Source organism: Tupaia chinensis, unplaced genomic scaffold (genome assembly GCF_000334495.1).
Source record: "Tupaia chinensis unplaced genomic scaffold, TupChi_1.0 Scaffold138407_1, whole genome shotgun sequence".
NCBI lineage: Eukaryota > Metazoa > Chordata > Mammalia > Scandentia > Tupaiidae > Tupaia > Tupaia belangeri.
The window spans coordinates 3,734,641-3,743,421 of NW_006198305.1; the positions used below are offsets into that span (position 1 = coordinate 3,734,641).

General features: G+C 35.6%; 1 protein-coding gene across 3 annotated transcripts in view; it reads left to right on the forward strand.

Moving 5' to 3' along the window:
* The window catches only part of CPQ (carboxypeptidase Q), a 580,759-nt gene that overhangs the window by 39,988 nt on the left and 531,990 nt on the right, over positions 1–8,781 (forward strand). Inside the window, exon 1 of one of the 3 annotated variants that reach the window (XM_027765482.1) lies at positions 4,059–4,077. The exons of the other annotated variants lie outside the window; for them this stretch is intronic. The gene's annotated coding sequence lies outside the window, so the exon portion shown is untranslated. Of the gene's footprint in view, positions 1–4,058; positions 4,078–8,781 lie in introns of those variants that run through there. 3 annotated transcript variants of the gene reach the window in all.

The following is an 8,781-nucleotide window of genomic DNA, read 5'->3' on the forward strand; positions in this document are numbered from 1 at the left end:
AAACATTATAATTTAACTTTCGCAAATTAAAGACTGAAAAACAAATAATAATCCTGAAAACAGAAAAGTGACACTTTACCTAATAAGAGAAAAAAATGAAAATGACCATGACTTTATCATCGGAAATCATGGAGGTCAGAAGAGGATAGAACAAACAGCTTTTAGGTGCTGAAAGAAAATAATTGCCAACCCAGAATCTTATTCCTGAAAATCATATCCTTTATAAATAAAGAGAAAATCAAGACTTAGGTAAGAAAATCATGCCTAGGTAAAGGAAAACAATCTTAAATTGATCTACCTAAAATAATGGCTAAAATAAATTCTCTAAACATAAATGAAATAATGAGACAAAACCTTGGAACTTTAGAAAGAACATGGTAAGAAAATATATCGGTAAATACAATAGGCTTTTCTTTTCCTCTTGAATTTTCTTACTTGTGCTCAACAAGTGAGATGAAAAGTATAACACTGTCTAATGTTATTTTAAAGCTATGTGAGGAAATATTTTAGGAAATTCTATGGTAAATGTGGAAGGGTTGTGGGGTATAATTGGAGGTAAGGTTTCTATACATCACTCAAACTGGTAAAATAATGACATCAGTGGACTGTGATGTCATGCATATATAATGCAATATCTAGAGCAACCATTGAAAAAGCTATGCAAAGAGATATATCCAAATACACTATAGATAAATAAAACTGTAATTTAGAAAGTGTTCAAGTAATCCACAGAAAATCAGGAAAAAAACAACAGGAAGAGAAACAGTAAAAATAGAAAAAAGCTAAAAAGACATATTTAACTTCTAACATTTTTTTGGGGGAGGGGGAGATTTTTCACTGTAGGGCACGTGTGCTCGCCAGACAAACAGAGAGAGAGACAGAAAGCGAGAAATCACCCCCCAGAGGGGATGGCCACGCCACAATCCCTTCTCCTCCATTCTCCTTTCGGGATCTTGGGCACGCACGCACATGTGTCCGGCGTGGGTTTTGAGCCACCGGGTCCGGGACGCAAACCGCGGTCGACTACGTGGGAGTCCAGCGACATAGCCATTACGCTAACTGCTGGCTCCCAACTTCTAACATATTAATAATGACATCAAACATTAATGTTGTAAATACACTAATTGAAAAACAGATTGGATAATGACCCCCTAGTTCAAGGGTTAAGTGCTGTGCATAGGGAGTGGGATCTCACATGGCTAACTGCAGTTTGAACACTGGCTTTGGCAGCTTGAAAAATATGCCAGGCATGTGTGTATGCATGACCCAAATCCTGATGAAATGGAGAAAGGAGGAAAAAGGATTGTGGTGTAACCATACTACATGGATGGGAAGGGGAGGGCTTTCTCTGTTTCTCTCTGTCTCTGTCTCTGTGTCTCTGTTAAGTGGATGTGCCCTCATCAATTAGGAAAAAAACAGTGAAGTTATCGATAAATAGCACAGAGATATGAAAACATAGCACTAAGACTGTGGGGACACTATTTACAACATGAGAGCTGAGCCCAAAATGCAGAATGTTACCTTATTTGACCTTGGCTGAGAATGTGTATGTGAAGTGACTCAAATTTTTTGAGGATCAACCATATCATGCAAAGACAAATCAAAGGAAGCAACACTGTTATATTAATGACAGACAAAGTAGAATTCATATCAAAGAAAATTACTAGAGACAGAACGAGACATTGTATAGTTATAAAAGAGTTATTCCACTAAGAGGACTTACTAATCTAAAATATATATGTAGCCATCAAGAAATACCTTGGGGACCAGCAGATAGAGTAATAGTTACATTGCTGGATTCCCATATAGTCAACCACAGTTCGAGTCCTGGACCCAGTGGCTTAAACTCTTGCCGGGTGCATGTGCGTGTGTACCCAAGATCGTGAGAGGAGAAAGAAAGAAGGGAGTGCGGTATGGCCATTTCCCCCTAGGAGTGATTTCTCTTTTCTGTCCCTCTGTCTCTTTCTGTTTCTCTGGTGAGCACCCTATAGTAAAAATCTCTCTCTAAAAGAAATGAAAAATAGCTGTGAGTCAGGAGGTGATGTGGAGGTTAAGGCACTGGATTACACATGACAGATGACATGGTTTGAGTCCTGGACCCCGTGGCTTGAAAATCACATCAGGCATATAGTAGCTCATAGTATCCTCTAATGTTGTTTTGTATTTCTATTATGTCTGCTGTAATGTTGCCTGATTAATTGCTAATTTGATTTATCTGGTTCCTTTCTCTCTTCTTATTAGTCTAGCTAATAGTGTGTCAACCTTGTTTATCTTTTCAAAGAACCAGTTTTGCTTTCATTTATTTTCTGTATAGTTTGTTTATATTCTATTCTATTTATATTCTATTGAATCTTAATTTTTTTTTTCTCCTGGCATTTAAAAAAATTTTTTTTGTTGTTGTTTTTTCCAACTCCCTGAGGCATGATGTTAGGTTGTCCCTTTGCCATCTTTCCATCTTTTTCTTGCTATGAACTTCCCTCTTATGAGTGTTTTTGCAGAGTCCCAAAAATTATGGAAACTTGTATACTCATTATCATTTGTTTACATGAATCTTTTGATTTCAGTCTTAATCTCTGCAGTAGTCATGAAGTCATTCAGAAGTAGATTATTTAGTTTCCATGTATTTGTGTATTTTCAAGAGTTTTTCCTGAGGTTAATATCAAGTTTAATTCCATCATGGTTGGAGAAGATGCTGGATATAGTTTCTATGCCTTTGAATCTATAAAGGCTGGTTTTGTACCCTATCATGTGGTCAATCTTTGAGAAAGTACTATGTGGGTCTGAGAAAAAATGTATATTTTGTGTTTCTTGGGTGGAAAGTTCTATAAATATCTGTCAAGTCCATCTGATTTATGGTATCATTTAGGTCCTGGATCTCTTTGCTTATTTTTTGATTTGTTGATCTGTCTAAAGGAGCTAATGGGGTGTTGAGATCTCCTATAATTATTGAGTTACAGTCTATCTCTCCTTTTAGATCTAGCAGTCTTTCCTTTACATATTTGGGTGTTTCTGAGTTGGGTACATAGATATTTATAAGTGTTATATCTTCTTGGTGAATTAGCACTTTTACTAATATATAATGCCCTTCTTTGTCTCTTCTTACGGTTTTTGTCTTAAAGTTTATTTTGTCTGAAATCAGTATAGTGACTCCTGCTCTTTTCTGGTTTTCGTTTTCATAGAATACCTTTTTCCAGCCCTTCACTTTTAGTCTATGTATGTCTTTATCCATGACATGAGTTTCTTGTAGGCAGCAGAGGGAATGTTTCTGATTTTTAATCCAGTCAGCCAGTCTGTGTCTCTTGATCAGAGAATTTATTGCATTAACATTCAATGTTATTTTTGTTATTTCCAGACTTGTCCCTACCATTAAGTTGGCCATATTCTTGGCTGTATTTTTGTTCTTTTATTGCTGTCTGTCTGTCTTTAGTTTTCTTGGTATAGTACTTCTTTCAGAATTTCTTGAAGACAAGGTCTGGAGTTGTTAAATTCTTCCAGGTTTTGTTTATCTGAGAACATTTTTTATCTTCTTTTTCCCACATGAATGATAATCTTGCTAGGTATGATATTCTTGGTTGAAATTGTTTTTCATTTAACACTTAGAATATATTTTCCCATTCTTTCCTTGGTTGCATTGAATCCAATGAGAGGTCTGGTGTTAGCCTGAGGGGATATCCTCTGTAAGTGATTTGATGTTTCTCTCTTGCCAGTCTTAGAATCTTGTCTTTGTCTGTGGTTTTGGCCAATCTAGCAATGATGTGATGTGGAGAGGATCTTCTTGGATTGATTCTATTTGGGGTTCTTTGTATTTCTTGGGTCTGAATGTTTGAGTGCCTCTCTAGACTTGGAAAATTTTCTTCCAGGATTTTGTGGAATAGATTATCAATTATCTTTAGTTTCTTCATCTTCCGGGATACCAATTATTCAGATGTTTGGGCATTTTGTGGTAGCTAGTATTTCTTGCATATTATCCTCAGTTTTCTTAGTAATTTTGATAATTTTTTCTAGATCAGAGATCTTGTCTTCTATTTCTGAGATTTGATCTCCTGCATGGTCTGACCTGCTTTTAATACTTTCAAGGTAGGTTTTTATTTCCTGTATTACAGACTTTTATCTAACAGTTCTTTTTTTAAAATTTAATTTAATTTAATTTTTAAAATTTAAATGTATTCATTTACATTCATTCACTGTACATCATTACAGGATACAAAATGAGATATTCCATTCAGAGTACACTGTATATTGGCTCAATCAAGCACATCAACATACATATTATTGTCAACAAATAATTTTCCATTTCTTGTTTCCTGTATGTTTTGCTTTTTTCCCCCCATCCTTAAGTCCCTATCTCTTATTTCTGTCATCTCCCACTCTACTCAAATTCTTCTTTCATAGCATGGAAGGACTTCCTCATCTCTTGGAGCTCAACATCTCTTTTCTCTTGCATCTCATAGAGTTTTGTTACCATAAATATTCAAAATTATTTTTCTGACATTTAAGTAATATCCTCTAATTTTTCCCTACTTGGAGACAAGTTACAGGGTTCCCTTGCTGGAGATGTGTTACTTGATTCTCTCAATCTTGAGGCTCTTCGATTTTTAGTCATTTGGTAATGTATTCTCTTTTGGCTAATTTTTTGGAGAAGGATTCTATAACTGTGAACTCCTGTGTTTCCCTTACTGTGAAATAATTCAGTGCTATTTTCTCCCTTCTACTGTGTCCTCTAGTGTGGGAATCACAGGAGGTGTTTTGAAATCAGATTTATGAAGGTGAATTTCACTCTTTCTGCAACCACTACAGTGAGATGCAAAAATTCTCTAAAACTCACAATGTTCAGATGTTTATCTACTATGCACCTGGTCTTCTCTAGGCAGTGGGTAAGGGCTGAACAGTAAAACAAGAAAATAAGGTAAAAGAAAAAGAAAGTAGGAAACAAAAATAATAAGAAAAAGCAAAGAAAAAAGGAAAGAACTAGAACAAAAAGAGGAGAAAAAAACAGAAATCACATTGCAGAAAATAAAATTGGATTAAAAATGGAAAACTGTTCAGTGCACACATGAAGAGACAGCAGAGGTAGATATGGAGATGCCTGGATACTTTCTGTCCTAGCTGAGGGAAGAAGAGACAAATTAGCAAGAGAATGACACAAATAGGGCAGAAGCTTTTTTTTTTTTTTTTCAGAGAGAGGTTTTTTGCTATAGGGTGTGTGTACTCGCCAGAAAGACAGAGAGAGACAGACAGACTTAAAGCGAGAAATAACCTCCTGGGAGGATGGCCATGCCACAGTTCCTTCTCCTCCATTCTCCTCTTTGGATCTTGGGCACGCATGCACATACACCCGGCATGAGTTTAAGCTACCGCAGTCGACTACATGGGAGTCCAGCAGTATAGCAATTACACCATCTGCTGGTCCCAGAAGCTATTTTTTAAAAAGAGAAAAAAAAAAAGTTAGAAGAAATAGAGAAGGATGAAAGGGAGACACTTTGCCAATCTGACTAGCACTGGTGTCTGGAAAGGGGGTCCCTCTCTGGGGATGTATCACAGCCATGAAGCTGAACCCAGAAGGGACAGCAGAGGCAGATATGGAGATGCTTGGACAGTTTCTGTCCTCACTAGGACTGGGGTCTGGAAGGGGAGGCTCTGGCTGGGGGAGGGCTTCACAGTTGTGAAGCTGAACCCAGAAGGGACAGCAGAGGCAGAGATGGAGATGCCCGGAGGCTTTCCGAAAACACGTTGTTTTCAACTGCCTGTGGAACATTATACCAGAATAAACCATATCCTGGGTCATAAAACAAACTTCAAAAGATTTAGAAGGATTAAACTCATATAGAATGTGTTCTCTGACCACAGTGGGCTCAGATTAGGAATGAATAACAGAATGATTACAGGAAAATCTACAAACACTTTGAAACTGAACAATACACTTATAAAAAATCCATAGGTCAAAACAGAAGTCTTAAGGAAAATTTAAAAAAATACTCTAAAGTGAATAAAAATGAAAATGTAACATGTGGAAATTTGTGATACATAGCCAAAGCAGTGCTAAGGGGGAGACTCATAGCACTACATGCACACATGTCAAAAGCAGAATTATGGTTGAGAAAATGGTTTGTGATCCAAAGTTTTATGTTTTGGAATTTGGTGTTGGGAGGTAGTAAGACCTAGTAGATGGTGATTGGCTCATCGTGATTGCATCATGGAGGCCACAGTTTGGAAATAGATTAATAGTGACTCATGAAACCCAGTGAGTTCTAGCTATCATGAGAAGGGGTTAGTTCTCTTGATAACTGGCTTCTATAAAGAGAGACCTACTTGCAGCTTGTTCCCTCTGTGTGCATACCTGCCTTTCCTATGTGGTTCCATAGGTCATGTCATAGGTCAGCATGATGCCAAGCCTACACTTTTGGATTGCTGACTATCAGAATTGTGAGTTAATGAAATCTATTTCTTTAAAATTCATCCAAGCTCAGGTATTTCTGTTAGCAGTTCAAAAGTGGACTAAGGTAAGAGGAAAAGTCCAACATCAATCAAAGTTTCCATCTAAAGAACCAAGAAAAAGAAAACAAAAATAAGCCCAAATCAAGGAGAAGGAAGGAAATAACAAGAACTGAAGTCAATGAAATTGGAAGAAGAAAAACAGTAGAGAAAATCAAGGAAGCAAGAGTTGATTCTTTTAAAAGGTCAGTAAAATTGAAGATTACCTAGTGAGACTGACCTAAATAAATAAATAAAAAGAAAGAGAGAAAACACACAACATGATCAGGAATAAAAAAAAGTATCAGTGACCCTATAGACTTCAAGAGGCTAGTACGAAACATTACCAAAAGCTCTACGAATGTAAATTTGACAACTTAGGTCAAATGGTTCAATTCCACAACTGGTCCAATATAAAATAAATAGTTTAAATAATTTGGATAGCCCCAAATATTAAAGAAATTTAGTTTATAGTTTAAAAACTCCTAAGAAAGAAATCTTTAGCCTTAGATGGTTTCACTATAGTGTTCTACCAAATGTTTACAGAATTAACACAATTTTATACAATCTAATCTAGAAAACAGAAGAGGATATATTTTTTAATTCACTTTATGGAGATAGAATTAATGTGATGGCAAATGGCAAAACAGCCACCCCACAAGAACCAATACAGACCAATGTTTCTCATGAAATATAGACACAAAATTCCTGAAAAAGATTTAGTAAATAGAATTTAGCAATACAAAAACTATATAAAATGATGAGGGGAGTTTATTTTAGAGATACAAGGCTCATTCAATATTTGAAAATCATTCAGTGTAATTCACCATGTTAACAGACTAAAGAGAAACCTCATGATTATATCAAGTGATGCAGGAAAAGCATTTGACAAAATTTAGTATCCATTTATGACTCAGAGTCTCAGAAAGACAGGAATAGAGGGGAGCTTCTTCAATGTGGTAAAGAGCATCTCCAAGAAAGCTATATCTAACATTTTACTTAATGATGAAAAACTCAATACTTTCTGCCTGAGATCAGAATAAAGCAGAGGGATTAGTCTACTTGATTTCAGCCTTATTGTAAAGGCATAATAATTAAGGCTATGTGGAAATTGTGGAGGGAAAGGCACATAGATTTGTAGTGCATAAAATAGAATTTAACAGTAAATCCACATATATATGCCTAGCTGATTCTTTTTTAAAGGTACACAAGTGAGGGAAGTAGAGCATTTCCAAAAATGGAGCTGGAACATTGGACACTATCAACAAAATATGATCCTTGATCTTAGTCTCATACTTATGAGAAAGGAGAGCATGAGAGAGAGAGAGAGAGAGAGAACACTTATGAAAATGAGCTGAAAATGGATCATGGACTTAAAATGTAAAATGTGTAATTATAATACTTTTAGGGGAAAAAAAACAGGAGAAAATCTTCAGGATGTGAAGCTAGGCAATGAACTTTATATTTGACATCAGACCATGATCCATTTTTAAAAAGCGATAAATTAGGTTAAATCAAAATGAAAAATGTTTGCCCTCCAGAAAACAGTATTGATGAAAAGATAAGATACAGATTAAGAGAAAGTATTTGCAAACCACAAATCTGATGGAGGACTAGTATTTAGAATATATAAAGTCTCAAAACCCAATAGTAAGAAAGCAAGCAGTCTATTTGAACTTAGGCAAAAGATGAGAAGAAACATTTTACTGAAGAAGGTATACAGATGGATAATAAGCACCTGGGAAGATGAGCTATTATGTCACACCTATCCGACTGGTGAAGATAAAATAGTGACAGCACTGAACCTGGTAAGGATGTAGAAAATATGGATCACTCATATGTCTTTGATACAGTTGATAAATGATATAGCCCCTCTGGAAAGGGTTTGGAAGTTTCTTACAAACAAACAAACAAAAAATGAACAAAAATAAAACTAAGGTAATTACCATGCAATGCAGCAATTGCACCTTTGGGTATTTATCTCCAAGAAGTGAACATTTAAGTTTATACACAAGCCTGTACACGAATGTTCCTATCCACTTTATTTGTAATATCTCAGACTGGAAACAACATAGATATCCTTCAGTGGGTGAATGGCTAAACAAACTATGGCATATTCACCCTGTGGAATATTACTTAGATATAAAAAGGAACAGATTTTGATATAAGCAATGACTCAGACAGCTCTCCAGAGGATTCTGAGTAAAAAAGACCATCCAAAAAGGTTATACAGGATATGATTCTATTTATATAAAACCCTTACATAACATTCTTTCTTTTTCTTTTTCTTTTTCTTTTTTTTTTTTTTTT